The following is a 23,980-nucleotide window of genomic DNA, read 5'->3' on the forward strand; positions in this document are numbered from 1 at the left end:
AATTGTTGAGGGAAATTATGATTTGCATCTCTCTTGAGAATATTAAACAGAGACTTAAATTCTTTTGTGAAGAGCTTAAAATAAGATCTTGGTCAATAAGCATCTCCTGGAAACTTTTGAAAATCATTTGAAATAAGTAAACTATCGTTTTTGCCAGACTCATTATCTGTTTTTATAAAATTGGATATTTTGCATATTTACCTTTCACTGTTATCTCCTCTTCCATTCTCCCCCAAACCCCTTATCCCATACCCTCTCTTCCAATTTTTATGAGGGTGTGCTCCCACCCTCCTCCCAATCCCACCTCACTGCTCTCATATTCCCCAACACTAGGGATCCAAACTTTCTGGGACCATGGCCCTACATTTCCACTGAAGCCTAACATGGCCACCCTCAATTACCTATACAGGTGGAGCCATGAGTCCCTCTCTTTGTGTTCTCAGGCTGGAGGTTTAGACCTTGGGAGCTCTGGTAGAGTATTTGATACTCCTTCTAAAAAGAACCAAAGCACACACACTTTGGTCTTTATTCCTTCTTTGAGTTTCATGTGGTCTATGCATTGTATCTTAGGTATTGTGAGCTTTTGGGCTAATATCCACTTATCAGTGAGTGGATACCATGTATGTTCTTTTGTGATTGGGTTACCTCACTCGGGATGATATTCTCAATCTCCATCCATTTGCCTGAGAATTTCATGAACTCATTGTATTTAATAGCTGAATAGTACTCCATTGTGTAAATGTACCACATTTTCTGTATCCATTCGTCTGTTGAAGGACATCTGAGTTCTTTCCAACTTCTGGCTATTAAAAATAAGGCTGCTATGAACATAGTGGAGTATGTGTTCCTTTTGTATGTTGAAACATCTTTTGTGTATATGCCCAGGAGTGGTATAGCTGGGTCCTCACATAACACTATGTTCAACTTTCTGAGGTACCGCCAGACTGCTTTCCATAGTGGTTGCACCAGCTTACAATCCTACCAACAATGGAGGAGTGTTCCTCTTTCTCTACATCCTCTCTAGCATCTGCTGTCACCTGTGTTTTCGATCTTGGCCATTCTAACTGGTGTGAGGTGGAATCTCAGTGTTGTTTTCATTTGCATTTCCCTGATGACTAGGGATGATGAACACTTCTTTAGGTGATTCTCAACCATTCCAGTTTCCTCAGTTGAGAATTCTTTGTTCAGCTCTGTACCCTATTTTTAATAGGGGTATTTGATAGTCTAGAGTCTAATTTCTTCAGTTCTTTGTATACCTTGGATATTAGCCCTCTATCAGATGTAGGATTGGTAAAGATCTTTTCCCAATCCGTTGGTTGCCGCTTTGTCCTATTGACAGTGTCCTTTGCTTTATAGAAGCTTTGCAATTTGATGAGGTCCCATTTGTCAATTCTTGATCTTAGAGCATAAACCATTGGTGTTTTGTTCAGGAACTTGTCCCCTGGGCCTAGGTATTCGAGGGTCTTCCCCACCTTCTCTTCTATTAGTTTTAGTGTATCTGGTTTTAGGTGAAAGTCCTTGATCCACATGGAATTGAGCTTTGTACAAGGAGATAAGTATGGATCAATTTGCATTCTTCTACATGCTGACCTCCAGTTGAATCAGCACCATTTGTTGAAAATGTTCTTTTTTTCCACTGGATGGTTTTAGCTCCTTTGTCCAAGATCAAGTGACCATAGGTGTGGGGGTTCATTTCTGGGTCTTCTATTCCATTGATCCTTTTGCCTGTCTCTGTTCCAATACCATGCAGTTTTTAACACTATTGCTTTGTAGTATAGCTTGAAATCAGGAATGGTGATTCCCCCAGAAGGTTTTTTATTGTTGAGAGGAATTTTCGTTATCCTGGGTTTTTGTTATTCCAAATAAATTTTAAGATTACTCTTTCTATCTCTGTGAAGAATTGAGTAGGAATTTTGATAGGGATTGCATTAAATCTGTAGATTGCTTTTGGCAAGATGGCCATTTTTACTATATTAATCATGCCAATCAATGAGCATGGAAGATCTTTCTACCTTCTGAGATCTGTTTCGATTTCTTTCTTCAGGGGCTTGAAGTTTTTGTCATACAGGTCTTTTACTTGATTAGTTAGATTCACACCAAGGTATTTTATATTATTTGTGACTATTGTGAAAGGCATCACTTTCATAATTTCTTTCTCAGCCAGTTTATCTTTTGAGTAGAGGAAGGCTACTGATTTGTTTGAGTTAATTTTATATTCAGCCACTTTACTAAAGTTGTTTATCAGGTTTAGGAGTTCTCTGGTGGAAGTTTTGTGGTCACTTAAGTATACTATCATATCATCTGCAAATAGCGAAATTTTGACTTCTTCCTTTCCAATTTGTATCTCTTTGACCTCCTTTTGTTGCCTAATTGCTCTGGCTAGGACTTCCAGGACTATATTGAATAGGTAGGGTGAGAGTGGGCAGCCTTGTCTAGTCCCTGATTTTAGTGGAATTGCATCAAGCTTCTCTCCATTTAGTTTGATGTTGGCTACTGGTTTTCTGTATATTGCTTTTACTATGTTTAGGTATGGGCCTTGAACTCCTGATCTTTCCAAGACTTTTATCATGAAGGGGTGTTGAATTTTTCAAATGCTATCTCAGCATCTAGTGAGATGATCATGTGGTTTTTTTCTTTGAGTTTGTTTATATAGGGGATTACATTAATGGACTTCTGTATATTGAACCAACCCTGCATTCCTGGGATAAAGACTACTTGATCTTGATGGGTAATTTTTTTTATGTGTTCTTGGATTCTGTTTGTGAGAATTTTATTGAGTATTTTTGCATTGATATTCATTAGGGAGATTGGTCAGAAGTTCTCTTTCTTTGTTGGGTCTTTGTGTGGTTTATGTATGAGCGTGATTGTGGCTTCATAGAATGAATTGGGTAGTGTTCCTTCTGTTCCTATTTTGTGGAATAGTTTGAGGATAATTGGTATTGGGTCTTCCTTGAAGGTCTGATATAATTCTGCACTAAAACCATGTGGTCCCGGACTTTTTTGGTGACTAGATTTTTAATGACTTCTTCTATTTCTTTCAGGGTTATGGGACTGTTTAGATGGTTTACCTGCTCCTGATTTAACATTGGTAACTGGTATTTGTCTAGAAAATTGTCCATTTCATCCAGATTTTCCAATTTTGTTGAGTATAGGCTTTTGTAGTAGGAGCTGATGATTTTTTGAACTTCCTTGGTTTCTGTTGTTATGTCTTCCTCTTCAGTTCTGATTTTATTAATTTGAGTACTGTCTCTGTGCTCTTTGGTTATCCTGGCTAAGGGTTTGTCTATCTTGTTGATTTTCTCAAAGAACCAGCTTCTGGTTGTATTGATTCTTTGTATTATTCTTTTTGTTTCTATTTGATGTCAGCCCTGAGTTTAATTATTTTCTGCCATCTACTCCTCTTGGGTGTATTTGTTTCTTTTTGTTCTAGAGCTTTCAGGTGTATTGTCAAGATGCTAGTGTATGCTCTCTTCAGTTTCTTTTTGTAAGCACTTAGAGCTATGAGCTTTCCTCTTAGCACTGCTTTCATTATGTCTCATAGCTTTTGGTATGATATGTCTTCATTTTCATTAAATTCTAAAAAGTCTTTAATTTCTTTCTTTATTTTTCTCTGACCACATTATCATTGAGTACAGTATTGTTCAATTTCCATGTGAGTGTGAGCTTTCCATTGTCTTTGTCGTTATTGAAAACCAGCCTTAGACCATGGTGATCTGATAGGATACAGGGGATGATTTCAATTTTTTTGTATCTGTTGAGGCCTGTTTTGTGACCAATTATATGGTCTATTTTGGAGAAGGTACCATGAGGTGCTGAGAAAAAGGTATATTCTTTTGTTTTAGGGTGAAATGTTCTATAAATATCTGTTAAGTCCATTTGGTTCATAACTTCTGTTAGTTTCATTGTATCTCTGTTTAGTTTCTGTTTCCTTGATCTGTCCATTGCTGAGTGTGGGGTGTTGAAGTCTACCACTATAATTGTGTGAGGTGTAATGTGTGCTTTCAGCTTTAGTAAGGTTTCTTTTATGAAAGTGGGTGCTCTTGTATTTGGCACATAGATGTTCAGTATTGAGAGTTCATGTTGGTTGACTTTTCCTTTGACGAGTATGAAATGTCCTTCCTTATCCTTTTTGATAGCTTTAAGTTGAAAGTTGATTTTATTTGATATTAGAATGGCTACTCTAGCTTGTTTCTTAGGACCATTTGCTTGAAAAATTGTTTTACAGCCTTTTACTCTAAGGTAGTGTCTGTCTTTGTTAATGAGGTGTGTTTCCTGTATGCAGCAAGATGCTGGGCCCTGTTTTGGTATCCAGTCTGTTAGCCTATGTTTTTTTTTTTATTGGGGATTTGAGACCACTGATGTTAAGAGATATTAAGGAGAGGGGATTGTTGCTTCCTGTTATTTTTTGTTAACAGTGGAGGTATTGTTTGTGTGGCTATCTTCTTTTGAGTTTGTTGGAAGAGGATTACTTTCTTGCTCTTTCTAGTGAATAATATCCCTCCTTGTATTGGAGCTTTCCTGCTATTATTCTTTGTAGTGTTGGGTTTGTGGAAAGATATTGTGTAAATTTGGTTTTGTCGTGGAATATCTTGGTTTCTCCATCTATGGTAATTGAGAGTTTTGCTGGGTATAGTATCCTGGGTTGGCATTTATGTTCTCTTAGGGTCTGTATGACATCTGTCCAGCATCTTCTAGCTATTATAGTATCTGGTGAGAAGTTTGGTGTAATTCTGATATGTCTGCCTTATATGTTACTTGGCCTTTTTACCTTACTGCTTTTAAAATTCTTTCTTTGTTTTGTGCATTTTGTGTTTTGATTATTATGTGACGGGCGGTATTTCTTTTCTGGTCTATCTATTTGACATTCTGTAGGCTTCCTGTATGATCATGGGCATCTTATTCTTTAGGTTAGGGAAGTTTTCTTCTATAATTTTGTTGAAGATATTTATTGGCCCTTTAAGATGGGAATCCTCACTCTCTTTTATACCCACTATCCTTAGGTTTGGTCTTCTCATTGTGTCCTGAATTTCCTGGATGTTTTGTGTTAAGAACTTTTTGGATTTTGTGTTTTCTTTGAGAATTGTGTTAATATTTTCTATGGTATTTTCTGCCCCTGAGATTCTCTCTTCTATCTCTTGTATTCTGTTGGTGATGCTTGTGTCTATGACTCCTGATTTCTTTCTTATGTTTTCTATATTTCTGGTAGTCTCCCTTTGTGATTTCTTTATATTGTTTCTACCTCCATTTTTATGTACTGGATGGTTTTGTTCAATTCCTTCACCTGTTTGGTTGTGTTCTCTTGTAATTCTTTAAGGGATTTTTTTGTTTCCTCTTTAAGGGCTTCTACCTGTTTATCTGTGTTCTCCTCAATTTCTTTGGGAGTGTTATTTATGTCTTCTTAATGTTCTCTCTCATAGTCATTAGAAGTGGTTTTAGATCTGACTCTTGCTTTCCTAGTGATATGGGTAATTCAGGACTTTCTAATATGGGATAACTAGGTTCTGATGATGCCGAGTACCCATGGTTGCTGATTCTTGTGTTCTCTCGCTTGCCTTTTGCCATCAGGATCTCCTTGGTGCTACCTGAGCAGTCTCTGTCTCGAGCCTTGTCTTTCCTATTATCTTGGTTGTGTCAGAACTGTGTTGTGATGGGTGTTGCTGCTGGGGTTAGAGCTGAGGCCCAAGATCTACTCAGTCCTCAGGCCCAGACTGGAAGGTACCAGTGCTCTTGCCCAGGAGTAAATTCCTGGGTCCCAGTGTGTCCCAGTTACTCCCTATTTGGTGTGAGTGTTGCTGCCTCCTTACCAAAGCTACTGCTTGGGTTAGAGCTTCCAAGAGCCCTGCTTCCTCTGGGTTCTGTGAGATTCATTGCAGAGCTATCTGCTGGGATCTGCTGCGTACTCAGGCCAAGACCGGAAGGTACCAGTGCTATGGGCCAGGAGTGAATTTCTGGGTTCCAGTGGGTCCCAGTTACTCTCTGTTTGGTGTGAGTGTTGCTGTTTCCTTACCCGAGGCCCAGGTTAGAGTTCCTGGGAGCCCTGCTTCCTCTGGGTTTTTTGAGGTTGGGTGCACAGCTGCCTCCGGTGATCTGCTCAGTGCTTGGGCCCAGACTGGAAGTCCCTTTTTAAAAATTTTTATTGGATATTTTATTTACATTTCAGATGTAATCCTCTTTTCCAATCCCCCCCGCAGGAACCCCCTTATCCCATCCCCCTCCTACTACTTCTATGAGGATATGCCCCCACCCACCCTCTCACTCCCACCTCCCCACCCAGGATTTTCCCCCACACTGGGGAGTCCAGCCTTCACTGGACCAAGGACTTCCTCATCTACCTATGATCTGAGTTCATTTCTTTCTTTAAGTGATATTTTCTCTTTTGTTGCTCCAAATTTTGCAAATTCACTCATTTAATTGTACCTCAATACTATTTGTTTATTGTTTTCCTCTCACTCTCATTATATGTTTTTAAAATTGATTAAAACTCAGTAAAAAATCGGCATACATGCTACAGTTTGTAAAATATTGGCAAAATTGCTAGACTATTTTACCTATTGTGTCACCTAGTGGACAAAGTGGAAATTGTAAATTAATCCTGAAGAGTGAAATAACTAAAGCTAGCCTGGAATCTATTTTCTTTCCTAGTTGATCATGTTGATTACTACATGTTCCTTTCTAATTTAGACAAGAAAATAAACATTCAAAAAGTTTCTATCAAGATTAATATGTGATTTATTTTCCCTAGTATTATCTTATGTTGATACTGCAAACATGTTTTCTGGTTTTTTTTTTTTATAATGAAAAGAACCTTTTGGATACTTGAGTAGAGAAGACACACATATTTTAATCATATCATAACAGATACCATTTACTGAGTATTTACATTGCACCATTTCATTTAAACATTTAAAGCATTACTGTTACTATTCATTGTGTATCAAATTGAGGATTGTTGGAATGAAATAACATTTCCACAGTTGATAGATAATTTGGGAAGAAGCAGATTAAGATTTTGAATCCAATTTTTTTTGACTCCAAGACAGGTAGTCTTAAACACCAGGCTTTATTCATTCCTCTGTTTGTGGGGTGAAGTTAAGAAAAAGAAAAACCAAGAAATATGAAATTTGATGAATGAAGATATAGGTTGAGAAACAGCATTCCAATTTATAATTTATTCATTAAGCTGTTTTTAGGTAAAATCCAAGTTTTTTCTGTCTTTTTTCCATGCATGCAAATTTTAAAAATTGTTTTATTTATTTATATTCCAAATATTGCCTCCCTTCTCAGTTCCCCTCCAAGAGTTCCATACCCCATCCCTTCTCTCCTTTGTCTCAGAGAGGGTGCTCTCCCCACCTCCCTCACCCACTCACCCAAGCCCTACCTCACCACCACATATCCCCCTTCCCTGGGGCATCAAATCTGTACAAGATTAGGTACATCCTCTCCCAATGAGGCCAGACAAGGCAGTCCTCTGCTACATTGCATGAATTAAATAAATGTATTCATTTGTAATCTAACAAGTAAAACATGCATAAAATAGAAAATAAACATTGGTTCATAATGAAATCTCTTTATTTCCTGTCCAAATAGAGCCTGAAACAATAGTTTTGTACCTGTGCTTTCTTAGCCTCTTGTGGGGAAGTTTTTCTTCTTGATTGATGAGTTTATTTATGAGTTCCTTTCTGTTTTAGGAGTGATGAAGAGTTAGTTGTCCATAATCAAAAGTCTTTGATGCGGTCTGTTCATTGTTTTCCTCTTTGAAAAAGCACTTCATTTGTTATAGTTAAAATCATTAAGTCAAATCTAATGTAACCTTAGCTAATCACCACTCTTTTCCTTTCTAAAATTAGATACAGATCAATTGATGTTTTTTGTTTTATTTTTTCATAAATTTTCTTAAATATGGTTTTATTGCTATGAAGAGACGCTGTGACCACAGCAACTTTTATAAAGGAAAATATTTAATTGGGGACTTGTTTCCAGTTTCAAAGGTTTGGTCCATTATCATCATGGCAGGAATCATGGCATCATGCAGGCAGACATGATACTAGAAAATAAGCTGAGAGTTCTACACCTTGATCCACAAACAGAAGGATACTGCCACACTGGGCAGAGTTTGGGCATAGGAGACCTCAAAGCCTTCCCCAACAGTGACATATGTCTTCAAACAAGACCACCCCTACTTAAAGAAGGCAAAGCCTTCTAGTAGTGCCATTCCCTTTGGGCTGAGTATTCAAACACACAAATCTATCTATGAAGCCCACACATATTCAAACCACCACATAGATGTTTGTTAAGTGTGCAAGGAGTCTCCAAAGGTAAAGAATATTGATGCCTTACTCGATGCCTGTTCATTTCATACAAATTTTATTTGATGCTAGAGATACTTAAGACCTATTTGGGTTTGACTTTCATATTAGTTTTTTTTTCATCTCATAATTTTAGATATTTTAGTCCATGGCTGCTTATCTCTTTTGTTTTGGGCCTGTAGTTAGACGGTTCATGGAATAGTGTGTGGCAAAAGAAAGCTACTCACTCCATGATGGGAAACCAGGATAGAAAAAAAATCTAGTTTCCCAATATCCCCTTTAGGGTTATGCCTCCAATAGATTAACTTCCTTTTACCAGACCCCATCTTACAAATATGCTAGTACCTTCTAGTGCCATAAGCTTGCAATGGAACATTTAGTGGTGCATAGTACAGTGGCTCACAAAGTACATAGAATAAGTGACTATAAAATACTCAACCCTAAACAAGACCTTCTACCCATAAGGCTTAGGGGCTATGAAGGAAGAGGGGGTTGAACAATTGTAAGAACCAAAGGTTAGAGAGGACCAATATGAAACAGTGTGTTCTGAACATGGCAGGGGTTTTGCAGTAATGAACTCAGACTAGTTTTGGTTGCTTGCACAGGATCCATATGAGATAAAATCAGACCCAGCATAGGTAGAGAAGGGGCATATGAAGAGGCCCTCACCTCTAGCTGAGGAGCTATTGAAAGTTGATGTCTGTGGGGGAAGAGAATCAGCAGCCTCAGATATGTTGCCTACATGTCCATGGGTGTCCCTATACCCATACATATACTTACAAAGTTGGAAATCCATGTTCATTGCTACTCGATTAATAATAGGAAGGATATGGATGGAATCCACCTAGATATCCATCAACAAATGAAAGGATGATTGAAGTGGAAATTTTTTGCTTAGAAAAACACAAGCCTACAGATGAAGGAAACACCATACATACATTCCATGAAATTTTATTCAGCCTTAAAAATGAAAGGAAGAAAGTTTCAAGAAATGGATGGGACTAGAAAATATATTAAGTCCTGGAACTCAGCTTCAGAAATATAAATACTACATGCTGTATTTCATATGTAGATTCTAGCTTCTATTTTTTTATGTATGTGCATTTATGTAGGAGTGAGTGTGTGTAGAGCCTTTGAAACTAAGAAGGGCACATAAGAGAGGAAAAAGGATCCCTTAAGGGGGAGGGAAGTAGTACAATGTATGTGATATAAAGGTGAAAAGAGATATACTTGGTATGATAGGTTTAGTGAATGAATAGGTTTAAGTAGTGAGGGGGATCCCAGGAGACTGGCAGAGCAGAGAGTGGAGGAGATGGTCAGCCAAAATGAACAATGCATTACAAAGCTTTAAGGGAAATTGATACTTGGTTAGATAGTTAAACACAAAATTTAAAAAAGGGTTTGAATGGAGTTACCTCATGTGGGTGGATAAATCTGTTTTTAGCAGCTGCAGGACATAGAAACATCAAGCTGGAGGCTTTTTATTAAGCTGAAGGCTACCTTCCTAGTAGTTAGTCTTCATAGGGTCAAGAAGTGTGCAAGCTAATAGGAAAAAAATTGTCATGAGAAGTCTTACTCAGATGCATCCTTTGAGTGTGATAATAATGACTATCCAGGAAAGCTACCCAGTGGTGCAATAATGTCAAGTCTATTATAGGTGTAACTAACTGCCTTTTGATTAGATTTGGGGTCCATTCCACAAAAGAAAATTCATACATGCTAATAAAAACTTAATCAAAAGCCTATAGATGAAGAGGTCATATGCCCCACTGGAGAAGTAACTGCTGTTTTGCAAATAGACACAATCTACCTGTCAAATTGCATTCTAAATAACTATATTTGTGACTAGAGATTAGTGCTGCTGTCACTCTGAGAAGCTTCTTTATGCAGTGAGAATTGCAGAAACTAATAATGAGCCCCAGTGCTGAAAAATAAGTGATATGACATGACTAGGGCATTTATAGCTCTAGTGCTGGGGGGGACACTGCTGAAGAAAGTGTGGACATAACTTAAGGGCAGGAGGAAAGGTGTGAAGCATTGGCTTTCAGTAATGATGTGCCTGCTGCACTCTTGAACTCAAGCAGCTGTGATTACCTGCATAAGATTTATACAACATGAAGTCCATCCATATCCTGTCAAAAGGGGGGGGAGGGCTTATAAGATCCCACCCCTCCCTGAGGGTTTTACTCATTAAAACTGGTATAACCACTGCAAATGTGTTGCTATTCCTGTGGAACGAAACCCCTTTTTCATGTCTATGTAAGCAGTCTTAATGAAACTTACCAGATCACCAAAATAAAGGGGAAAAATAAATAAGCAAGGGATACTAGTTAAGATGAGTAATGAGATTAGTCGGTGTGTGTAGGGGACAAGAAAAGGTCACAAGGTGTTGTGGATAGCCCAGGCCTTGTATTTTGATACTAATTCCCCTTTCCTGTGAAGGACTGCAGAGGAGGTGTGAGTAATTACACAAGTGATTTCTAGTAAACCTGCCCATCTTAATTGTAAAATAAAGGCTGAAGCCAGTGATTGGGCAGAGGAAGGGGAGGTGGAGAAATAAAGGGTGGGGAGAGAAGAAAGAGAGGGAGGACGACTGGAAGACAACTGGAGGATGACGATGGTGGAGAAAGACAATGAAGACAACAACAACTGGGGAGCAGGAGGTAGAAGGACAAATGCAGGGTCTAGGAAACCCTCAAGTTATAAGGGTCTCATAGCTGGGGAACAGAGTAGTGTAGGGGTATCTGCCCAATGTAGGCTTACAGATTATATTCATATTTACTGAATTGTGTTTTCTTTGACCGGTCCTATTTGGGTTGGAGATTTCCCACTACAACAAGGGGCAAGTGTGATTGAAATACATTAAGTACATGTATGAAAATATAATCTATCAGACATGGTGTCACATATTTTAATCCCAGCACTCAGGAAGCAATGGCAGAGGCAGAGGCAGATGGATCTTTGTGAGTTCAAGGGCAGCCTAGTTTCTGTGTAGAAGAATGAGCTTGCAAGGGAAAGTAGAGGGTGCCTATTGTGTAGCTATTTTCATCATAGTGAAACATTACATCCTTCAGGGAAACTCCTTAGTTTAAAGATGTTCTAAATGGAGATTCTTTAAGACTCAGGAACTAAAGAACTCAGAATCTTTAAGAAATCCTTGAAACTGACCAGCTATAGTAATCCCTCCTTCCTTGAGTATTTATAGAGGCATTCTTAGATAAGCGAGCTGCATGCAAGTGGCAAAGACCTAATGAGATGATTGGAAGGGGCTCAGACCAACTGAGTTGCCTGGAAAGGACACTCCAACTTGTTGAACTGCATGCCCTGCAAGTTGTGTTGTGAGCTCCAGATTTCCAGCTTTCCTGAATCATCACCCATATTCTTGTGAGCTTTGATGGTGCTGCTGTCTTTGAGTTCTTATAAGTAACCCCAATAAACTCATTGGTTCACTGAGCTGTGCTGAACCTATGTAACAGGTGAAAGAAAAGTTAATCATCAGTATTAACCATGACTTTTTGCTTCCTGATAGTAAGTTTACTGTGACCAGTTGCTTCAGGCTTCTGCAGTCTTATTTTACCTACCATGATGTATTGTACCCTTGAGTGGTAAACCAATCCCCACTTTCTCCCTTGAGTTACTTTGAGTTATTTTATCAGAACAACAGGGAAAAAAAAGACTAAGACATTGCTAGCCATCTCATTAAAAATGCAATGGATTCTCAATCGATCCAAGTGAAAACTGGTAACAAATCACATATAACACCAACAGGAGACACTTGAATAGAATCATGCTGAGTCACAGTTTGCAATCAATTTTACCATATCAAGTTGAAAAGGACAGTAATGTCTGCAATGTTGGTCATACTTAATTGAGTATTGGCTTTTTCTTTTTTGTTACTCTGTACTGGTGGTTTGATTTTCTAATAAGTCTGAAGAGCCATCTGATGTGTAAAAAAAATTAAACTTACGGAAATCCAGGTATAACGGCACATACCTGTGATCCCAACTCTTGAAATAAACAAAGCAGTAGTATGAATTCAAGGCCAACCTAAAAAAAAAAACAAAACAAAATACAAAACAAAACAAAAAAACTCTCAAAAATGATTTAGAGGAGAAACTGTATGTTGCAAAGGATGAAATCCATAGGACATACCTTACCTCTCAGTCTTTACTTCCAATTCCAGAAAGAGAGCAATTACCTGGTTGTGTAGGTAGGACTTTCAGCAATATGATGACTAAAAACTGTAAAAGTGGGGATCTTAGTTTTCCTTCATTTGGTATAAATATTATATGTGAGTTTATTTCAAAGCTTTTTATTATGTTGAGTCATGCTATTTCTAGATCTAACTTGTTCAATGTTAGTATGAAAGACTTAATTTTTAGTTTTTCTGTAGGTAGTATGGTAATTATATGATTCATTTTTTTATTTTAAATGGACCATCCTTGAATCAATGACATCAATTCCAGTTCATAAAAGCTAACATTTTAGTAAGCCTTTACTTTTAGTTTATTAGTATTTTTGATGAATCTAGATGCAAAACTCAATAAAACACTAATAAATTAAATCTAATGGTATATTAGCAATATTTTTCATGTCAGGAACACATTTGCCTTGTAGAGTGTGTTTTGAGAACTCTGTCTCTTTCTGTTTTTGAAATAAGCTGACAACTGTTGATCTTTGTCCTTCTGTAAATGTTTGCATTTAGTAGTAAAAGTATCTGACCACGTGCTTTTCCTTGGTGGTGGACATTTTTAGTACTAATTCAATTTCATTACTTATTATTCTGATAAGATATTGTATTTTTCCATAACTAAATTTTTGTAAGGTGTATGCATACAGATATTTGTTTCTTTTATCTGGATAGCAGATTTATAGGTATTGTTATTATAATCCTTAATTATCATTTTTGTTTCTGTGTAATCTGTTGTAAGTTCTCCTATTCTTGTCTCTGATTTTATTTCATTTATTTCTGTGATTTCTGTCTTTTTCTTAGGTTAGCCATGGCTTTGTCAACTTTTTTTAAAGAACAAGATCTTTGTTTTATCGCTATCTCATAATGTTTATCTTCGTCATTATTTCTCTCTGATATGTATTCTTTCTTCCCTTTTATTAATTTGGTGTTTAGTTTGTTCTTTTATTCTAGGTTCTTTAGATACAGCAATACATTTTTATTTGAGAAGATTTTATTTTTCTGTAATAAGCAATAATTGCTATAAACGTCCCCCTTAATTCTAGTTTTATTCTCTCTTTTGTTTTGATATCTCTTGTCTCTATTTTCTATATTAAAATGTGTCCTTTACTAATTGGCTTCTCAGGTTTATTCTTTTATTCTATGCATTTATATAATTTAAAATATATTGTTTATTGATATTTTATTGTACTGTGGTTACAAAAGATATTTGCTATTATTCTAAATAAATATTCTAAATATTTAGTAATATTTTGTGGTTAGTTACATAGAAACTGATGATGGAAAATGTATATTCAGAAGAGGATAGATAAAATGGTCTGTAGTGTTAGCTAGGTCTTTTCTTCTAGCAGTTTAACTATTAGTATTTATTTTCTGTCTCAATGGGACATGACAATTTTTTTTATTTTTTTATTTAATATTTTATTTACATTTAAGATGCCATCCCCTTTCCCCATTTCCCCTCCTTAGAAAACCCCTGTCCCATGCCCCCCCTTTCCTTTTTGCTTTTATACAATTTTTAAATGTTAATCAAAGGATTTATAAGTTTGGTAATGCTCAATCAGAAGCATAACCCAATACCCAACATAGATATAAAAACTACCTTTGACTGGTGGAGACCTGTGAACATCTGCCTCCATGCCCCCTCTATCTTTCTCTCTCTCATCACCTAGCTTCTCCTCTCCTTCATCTTCTCTCCTTACTCCATCTCTTCCTCTCAATATTCCTTCCCACTTAGCTCCTCCTACATATCACTCTTCCTGTTAAAGTAAAACTTTTCTCTCAAAATACAATTAGAGCATACTAATTCCTAATTGTACCAGTGAGGTACAAGATAGTCCTAATACCCAGTCCATCATTTTGTTGACTAACCAGAACCTCTGTCATCTCTTCTAACTAAAACACTTACTTTTGATCCTGGTTTTTTTTTTTTTTTTTTTTTTTTTTTGGCTTTAGAGTGAATGTCAGCTGAAAACCATCCACTCAGATCATTTCTCTCAAAGTAAATAGCCAGGATTGGCTATGAGACTATAGGTCTTCAACCCTGTCAGAAATCCAGAATGACTGAGTCAACTGAAATTATGGGAAGCACTAAGCATAGCTTCTAAAACTTAGCCAATTTATAGACACCGCTGAACACCTGGAAAGCCCCTATACTACTGAATGATGGAGCATCAAGTCTTCAGCCTTCTAGCCCAGAATCATCTGACAGACCTTAGTGATGCAGGATTATTAAGGGCTGATTACTCTGTCTAGGCAGATATAATCAGTCGACTATTCTGCAAGTGTGTCCTTTTCTGGACAGTAATTTGTCTGTAGATGGAGAGAGGCAATTCTTGTCTAGTGGCTGTCACCACACAACTGGAGTAACTCCAAGGATGCTCAATTTCTGACATGACAATTTTTTAATTATTCTCTCTCTCTCTCTCTCTCTCTCTCTCTCTCTCTCTCTCTCTCTCTGTATGTGTTTACATATGCATGTGGTTGTGGCACCTTGCACACATTTGCACATACCTATGCTTGCGTGTCTACATGGAAGTAGATATAAATGTCAATTATCTTCCTCATTCATATCTCCATTTGATTCATCTACTTATTTTGAGACAGAGTCTATCACTGAATCTGGAGCTCTTTGATTTGCTAGACTGCTACACATTTCTTTTTACATGAGTTAAAAAATTCATTTGCTGGGGCTGGAGAGATGGCTCAGTGGTTAAGAGCACTGGCTGCTCTTCCTAAATACCTGAATTTGTGTGTCTAGTACCCTTGTCAGGCAACTTACAACTGCCTGTAACTCAAGTTTCAAGAGACCTGACACCTTCTGACCTTTACAGGCATTAGGGATGTGGTACACAAACATCCATGTAGGAAAAACCTTCATACACATGAAATGAAATGAAACTTTAGAAGAATCCAGGTCTTTCAATTTATTAACTGGGTCATTTCCTGAGCCTTATATTTATTCTTTTATACCAACGAATTGTTTGTTTAGCTTGTACCTCTGAAAGGTTAATTATAATTTGCATTGTGGTAGACTTTGTTGAATTAAAACAGTTTACAGATTTTCCAACTTTCTGTATTTAATGACTTAAATTTTTTCTATCAGTTATTCCTTTGAATAAGCATTATCCCATTGATGTACTCAGGCCCTCTTGAAACCCATAAACTGACTACTGGCTCTTTTTATACCATCCCAACATTTTAGCACACTTTTGTTGTTTTTATTCTTTTCGATTCTGACATTGCATTTTCAAATAGCTCTCCATTTGAGCTGACTGGTTTTCTTTCCTTCTGTTTTTCCTTTTGCTATTACATTGTATTGTGGTCCCCTGTCCTTCTGCTTCTTACTGGGGTATCAGAAACCTCCATGCCAAACTGGACCAAGGACGGCAATATGTAGCCAGGGACTAATAAGTTCCACTGGACTCCAGTCTGGCTGGGAATGCCTGGAGTATTACAGCTCCTAGAAGAGAAGTGAAGAAGTTAGGTTGGTCTGCACAGGACTGGTAGCCAGGGTCCCAGGTTTCTTGTCAGTAGTGCCAGCAGCAAAGACAGTAGTGGCAGCATGAGCCTGGCCAGCCAAATGGGTCCAAGATCCAGTGGTGAATACTTCAGTAGAGAGAATTCTTCCAAGTGTTACATCTCAATAAAGCCAGCCACTCATAGATGATCCTCAGTGAAAAGACTTGTGTGCAGTAACCTCAGGCTCCTATATTTTCATTACCAGTGTTATCTGTGACTTAGCTAGATGCATTACTCATTTTGTTCCTGTATTCCCTTAGTTTCTTTGTTTCATTCTTCTTCCTCTATTTCTGTGTTAGTCCATTATCAGAATAGGAAAACCTGGCTTTATTAGTATTCAAGACATTCCTGGGAAAATGTTTTTGCCTGTTTACTTTGCAATTTTGCAATATTCTGCAAAATTGTGCCCTATTCTGCTATATTCCCTTTAATTTTGTTTTCTTTTGTGAGACAAGGCTTCACTCCACCAACACAGGTTGGTCTGGAAATCACCATGTAACTTGCAGTTCCTTCAACCTCATTATATTCCTCCTATGCTGTGATTACGGTCATGAGCTGCTACGTTCATCTTGGTATGTTTTAATTTTAAAAGCTAAAAAATAACACATTTATTGAAAAGTAACCATATAGATGTTGGATTTAAGGTAATTCATGACAAATATTAAGATGCAGTATTGTATACAATTGTCAGGAAAATTCAATATTATTGTTAGCAAGTGATAATATTTTTATGTATATGTATGTGAAGTTCACTTCATAATGTATGCATATAATAATTGTCCCATGATACAGCTTTAATATGAATGTTTTATTTATCAATTATACCTTTGTGGAGTTGGGAAAAATGAAGAGGATATTACTGTAGCAGAAACACTATAAAGCTGGAGATTCATATAGACAATATTATAACAGAGAAGATAAAAAATAAATTACAATGTTTCTCTGATGCTTAAAGGATATATGGGAAATAAGAAAGTCTTCCAAGTACTGATTTGCCTGAGGAAAAAAAGCATTTCTTTTTGATCTGCTTAGATACACAGTGTAAATTGGGGACAAGCCACTTATGCCTTCATTTTCTAATGAGCAAGGGATTTCCCGGTTACTGTCCCATTATAGTCCATCAAAACCTAATCTACCCCTAAGATGAAGGTTATGAAATGAAAGGTCTATTTAACTTTCCTCAATCTGAGACTTGAATAAGTCTGTTTCTGCCTCGTTATCCCTTTTCCCTGTTCTTCAGTGGAGGGAAAAGCAGTAGAAAAACTGCTGGCTACAGCATCAGTAGAGAAGATTTGCAAATATTCTAAATGACAGCCTTACTGGAAAATTCTCACTGACCTTTGTGTTCATTAAGTCAGGGCATGTCTGCCACAGTGGAACTCCTCTGTTTGTAAAAACACCGAGCCAGGCAGTGGAGCTCTGAATCAAAGCTCTTTCCTGTCAAGTGTTATTGACAGGGTTAGTGCTCTTCTGTGCAGAGGCCTTGATAATCTTTGACTGATTTAGGAATACCTTTTCAGTATTTAGAGAATGAAGATGTATTACTGTAACAAAAATATGTTCAAAATATATTGTATTAGAATAATTTAAAAGAGCAAGAAAATAAAACCAACAACAACCCTGGTTTCTCAGTAGGGAGAATTCAGTTTTCAGTGACTCTATCCCCTCTCTTGATAGTTGTGACTGAGGCTAAAATCCTTTTCAATTGTCAATCAATGATTTTTCCACAACTTTCTTTCCTGGCTTTTGGGTCTAAATCTCAGGTCAGGGCAGAGAATCCTATGATTTAATCCAAGGAGCATCTGGGGAGTCCACTCTTCTGCTAAATCCAAACATGTTGGGTATGTGTGCTTAATTTATTTATATTTCATTCTCCCCATTTAAGGTGGAATTTAATGATGACAACATGGTTATCTCTCGTAAGTGGCCACCTCCAGTAGCCAAGCAGTACTTTCAGTGGAGAGATAAAGACATCAACCCACTCACAAAACTTTTGACCCCAAATTTTTCCTATCCACAAGAAATGTAGGGACAATATGGAACAGATACTGAGGCAACAGCCAACCATTAATCTGCCCAACTTGAAACCCATCCTATGGGTGGGCACCAGTCTCTGACGCTATTAATGATAGATACTTTGATATGCTTACAGACATGCACGTCTAGCATGTCTGTCATCTGACAGGCTCCACCTAGTAGCTGACTGAAACAGATGCAGACACCCACAACCAAACATTAGACAGAACTCAGACAAGTCTTAAGGAAGAATTAGAGGAAGCATTGAGGGCCCTGGAGGGGATGGGAACTTGATAGGAAAACCAACTGAGTCAACTAACCTGGACACTTCATGGCTCCCAGAGACTGAACCACCAACCAAAGAGCATACACCAGCTGCTAGGTCTCTCATATATATGTAGCAGATGTGAAGCTCAGATCTTCATGTGGATCCCCATAAGTGGAGTAGGGGCTGTCCCTAAAGCTGTTGCCTGCCTGTGGAATCTGTTCCCCTAACTGAGCTGTCTTGTCTGGCTTCAGTGAGTGAGGATACACCTAACCCTGCAGAGACTTGATGTGCTAGGGCTGAGTGATATCAGGGGGGACCTCTACCCTATCAGAGGAGAAGAGGGAAGGTAAGATGGGGAGGGACTTGTGATGTGGGGACTAAGAGGAGGGTAGGGGCAGCAACTGGTATATAGAGTGAATAAATAAATAAATCAATAAAATGTTAGTTCTAAAAGAAATCTTACTTTGCATGCCAAAGTATAAAAATATCACAACAATAACAAAAAATATTATTCAGTTTTGAAACACTGCCCATAGATTCACAGTATGCAGATAGAGTATCAGAGAAAGGTTGGTTTCTCTATTGGTTAATAGAGACCATTTTCATGCAATTTCTTCATTTCCATATATTGTCCTTTTATAGATAGTGTATCTGAAGCCTAGGGAGAGCTGAGACCTCGACACATTTATAACTCACTAGTGCTCATCTTCTGACTCCTTGCTCCCAAAAGCATGTGTTTGGAGTAATTATAGCATGTATGAATACTTGAGGTTCTTTTATGTTTTGCAGGACTAGACATAGTAATTATGGCAACACTCAGGATCATAGGACAAAGTGGAACACCTAAGAGATACTCATCCACATTCACTTAAATGGAACTGTCATAATATAGTATGTCACCTTAGAAAGAGAATGTACATTTTAAAAGTTTAAGAATATAAAACAATCTGTTAGCTTTGTTAACTCATTTATTTGTTCAAAAATATTTTCCAAGCACATTTTATATGTGAAATACTATGTTAGGCCTCTGGGCTATAGAACTAATTATTTTTATTATGAAGAGTTTTCAAATTATTCCAATATCCAGAAGAAAGGAAATTTTTTTTGTGGGGGATCAAGAGAGAAGTGGGAGGTTATGATGGATAAATACAGATTACTTTTAGTGTTTTTGCCTATTTAAGAACCAGTGCCTAGTGTATGGCAGATTATTAATAAATGTGTATTCATTGATTAAATGCTTCATTTTCTTTTTCTATAATTTGAAAATGAGAATATCAGAATATGGCTTATATTGGTGTACTGAGAAAATTAAATGGGAGAATGCATTTCAAAATACTTCTTTCAACCACTGAGAAACTGAATATCTTTCAGAAACCAGCTGGGATTTATTTCTAAAAATGTATTTGTTATTTTCTTGATAGATGTCTGTTCAGCTATTTTCATGTGCCAGCATTTTGCTATGAGATGAATAGAAATGTTAGCCTCAATCTATGAAAAATAGCTGCTATTATTGAAAAGAGTTTCAGTAGTATGCTGCTCAGGATTAAGTAGCAAGGAAGGGGATGATTATCCTAAGAGGCCTTAAGGTCTAGCTATAAAAAAGAGAGGTTGTCATAATTAAGATTATTGTCTATGGGTTTAATGTAAGCTAGTACATAGTGTTGCATAGAATACAGGACAAAGGTGAAAGAATACAAAATAAAACAGAGAACTTCTGTCAGGTGAGCTGGTAGTTGGATTTCCCACAGAAGTTAAAAAAAAAAAAAACTCATGTGCTTGTAAGAGAAACCACTTCATGATTTTTATTTACAACTATTGTTTATTGAGGGAGCTATGTGTACTATAGCATGTGTGAAGGTCAGAGTACAAGTAGTGTAAGTCCTTTCCTTTCATCATTGGGTCTCTGGGATTGAACTCAAGATAGTCAGGCTTGGCAGCTAGCCCCTTTTTACCCATGAATTCATCTCACTGGCCAGGGATTCTATTTTTATATCACACCAATGATACTTGTTTGCTGTGTATCTGTAACCAGAATTATCTTTCCTCCTTGTTGTTCATTCCTTCATAAGTAGTTATATATATTTTTATTAGTGAGGAATTAATTGTGATTACCAAATGGTATTTTCAGGACTTCTTACTCAAAGTTGACATTTGGATTGTTATGTACTTTTTAAACTACTAAATATATATCACTGTGATTATGAGCAAAAGCAAAGGATATTTTCAGATGACAACTGTATTGGTTTTACTTTAAAATATGTACCCATTTTTGAAAATGAGTCAGTAGGCATACGAATAATGTTATTAACTGTGAATACTTTTACTCTATTAGTAAATATTTTTCTATTATAGAGGCAGATGTCTCTGTTCATGCTTCTGAATCTTTAAGTCATTATAAAAATGGAAAATATCAAATGACTGAGAAGCTAATTTTCTTAAGTCATGAGGCTTGACACAAAAATGGCATAGAAATGAATAATAATAAATATGCTATTTTTTCTGTTTTCCATGATTTTACCTCCATAAGATGCCTACCATTGTACCTGAAAGCTGCCTCTTGGCATTTTAGGTCTCATTATGAAAGGAGTAATTTGCACTGTAAATGACAAATACCTATTAGAAATGGAAGAAACTTATTTATTTATTTACATTCCTGGCATTGCTCCTGCCCTCCATTCTCTCTTCCATTGTACTCATCCCATTCATCCTCCTGCTTGCCTCCAACAAGATGCTCCCCCTACCTGGCCTCCCCCTTCCCTGGGGCCTCAAGTCTCTCAAGGATTATTAATAGCATATTTTCCAACTAAGGTCTGACAAGGCAGACCTATGCTATATTTGTGCCAGTGTATGTTCCTGGTTGGTGACTCCGTCTCTGGGAGCTCCCTGGGATCTGGGTAAGTTGAGACTGTGAGTGTTCCTATGGGATCACTCTACCCTTCAGCTTCTTCAATTCTTTAAGTAATTCAATCATAGGGATCCTGACTTCAGTTCAATGGTTGACTGTAAGTATCTGCTTTTGTCTCAGTCAGCTGCTGGTAGGGCCTCTCAGAGGACAGCCATGCCAGGCTCCTGTCTGTAAGTACATCATAGCATTACTAAGTGTCAGGCCTTGGTGCCCTCCAATGAGATGAATCCCAAGTTGGGCCTGTCATTGGACCACCTTTCCTTTAGTCTCTTCATCATTTTTGTCCCTGCAGTTCTTTTAGACAGTAACAGTTCTGGGTCAGAAATTTTGATTGTGGGTTAGTAACTCTGTCCCTCTGATTGAGGCCTTGCCTGTCTACTGGAGGTGGATTCTTCAAGTTCCTTCTCCCTAATGTTGGGCATTTTGGCTAAGGTCATCCCCATTAAATCCTTAGAGCCTTTCACTCTGGAGTCTCTGGTAATTTCTAGATGGTCCCCCACCTCCCACCCCCTGATGCTGCTATCTCCATTCATTCTCTTGGCCCCCTGGGGTTCTCTCTTGCCCACCCCCATTCCTGATCCTGTTCCCTTTGTCCTCTTCCCCCTTCCCCTCTCCTACCCAGATCCCTCCTTCCCTCTGCTTCCCATGATTATTTTCTTCTCTCTTCTAAGATCTTTTATATTTACTTCCACCAATAGTCCTTGAGGCAATATATTTTATGGCCAATTTGCCCCTTTTTGAAAACCTAGGCAGCACTCTGTCATATGCTGTAGTTGCAACAAGGTGAAATGCATTTGGAATAGGCCATTCTTTTTGTGGCTGGTAAGTGAAATACTTCAAATTTCAAGATGTGTCATTGTTCCATGTTATTACACCCTAACCTTTGTTTGGTAGTTTAATTGTGGGTGTGCTGGCTATATTTGAAGAAACATATACTAATGAGAAGCTTCCTAATTTGGTATTGGAGACTCCCTTCTTACTTTCCTGAATTCTTTTAAAATTAACTTAAAAATTTTAGATAATAGTGGAATCCTGATTTAGGCCATTATCGACAAGATTTGTCTTAGAATTAAGTGTATAGCTTGAGAGAGTATGGTTTAACAATTATTAAAAGCTATAGTACATTTTTTTGCTACCATATTCATACATAAAGTCTAATATTAGTTGAAGACTGAGATAAAAATCATCTGGAAAGTGTTCTCTGTTCAGTCATGGCAGATAAGTATATGTCAGCCATAAAAGTTTCCTAAGCCACCAGAAACTTCTCACATAAAATCATGAGAAAATTATTTGCAGAAATATTATTTGTTATGGGAGAAGTTTCCTATGTTCTTATATTGGGTAGGAATGGGGAGTTAGAGGACTTGAGAGATGAAAACTTCCAAAAGCAAAGGGTAAAAAGATCACAACTGGATACTTTTTTGATTGCTACAGTAGCTTTGTCTTTCTCAAGTGGGTGCTCTACAAGGAACCCAAGTCTTTTGATTAATTTTCATGGATAGAACTGGAAGATATTCTGGAGTGATAGGAAATTTCGTTTTAGTTGGAATAGGAAGAATTTTAATTGACCTCTTGTTTGACACATTTGTTGCTTTTACCACTAGCTTCTCCCATAGTATAACAGATTAGTGCTTCATAGTTTAAGACAGTTATCCTTCCTATCTGAGCCCTGACATATTATGTTTCTCGGGGATTATAGCATTAGTATCTGAAGAAGTCTCTGATGCACATAATTTCTTATAGGGATTCAGTCTCATTTTCCCACTGTAAGTCTTCTAGGGGACAATCTTATCATTTGCTTTTGCTGTTCTAGGATTTCCTGTAATAGAATATCACATTACTGCAAGTGTGATTTATAATCAAACTTATGGGCTCCATACAAAGTTTGAATTACTACGTACTGACTACCATTCCTACAGTGGAGAGAAGAAATATAAATCCCTCATGAAATGAGAATTTTGTGCAAACGACATACAGCTCCCTAAGCCAACATTTTTTTTTCTAACAGATTACTGTGTGTCTTAGTTAGGGTTTTATTGCTCTGAACAGATACCATGACCAAGGCAAGTCCTTTATTATTATTATTATTTTTTGGTTTTTTCGAGACAGAGTTTCTCTGTGTAGCCCTGGAACTTACTCTGTAGACCAGGCTGGCCTCAAACTCAGAAATCTGCCTGCCTCTGCCTCCTAAGTACTGGGATTAAAGGCATGCTCCACCTCTGCCCAGACAAGGCAATTCTTATAAGGACAACATTTAATTGGGGCTGGCTTACTGGTTCAGAGGTTTACTCCATTATCATAAAGGCGGGAGCATGGCAGCATCCAGGCAGGCATGGTGCAGGAGGAGCTTAGAGTTCTACATCTTCATCTGTAGAAGAAGACTGATTTCCAGGCAGCCAGGACTAGGGTATTAAATCCCATACCCACAAGGCCACAAGTATTCCAACAAGGCCACACCTCCCAACAGTGCCACTCCCTCGTCCAAGCATATATAAACCATCACACTGTGTCTAAACACAGTAGAGTCGCTGTGGTAAGTAAGTCAGATGACATACCATCGGTGTGATTTTACCATCAGATATTCTTATGTACATGAACTTTCTGCCATAACACTAACAAGATTTTATTACTTCTTTTATCAACCACATAGTGGAGGTTGTTTTCCTAAATCATCACTGACATTTAATGAGTGATGATGAGCACTCATTTTAACGGTAAAAAAAATAAAGCTGAATGACCATGGAGTATGCTAACATCTAAACAGTGTGTTATGA

General features: G+C 37.4%; 1 pseudogene; it reads left to right on the forward strand.

The window, feature by feature from the left end:
* Nucleotides 1-10,923: 10,923 nt before the first annotated feature.
* The window catches only part of LOC143435592 (transmembrane emp24 domain-containing protein 2-like), a 60,629-nt pseudogene continuing 47,572 nt past the window's right edge, over nt 10,924-23,980 (forward strand).

This window comes from Arvicanthis niloticus, chromosome X (assembly GCF_011762505.2).
Source record: "Arvicanthis niloticus isolate mArvNil1 chromosome X, mArvNil1.pat.X, whole genome shotgun sequence".
NCBI lineage: Eukaryota > Metazoa > Chordata > Mammalia > Rodentia > Muridae > Arvicanthis > Arvicanthis niloticus.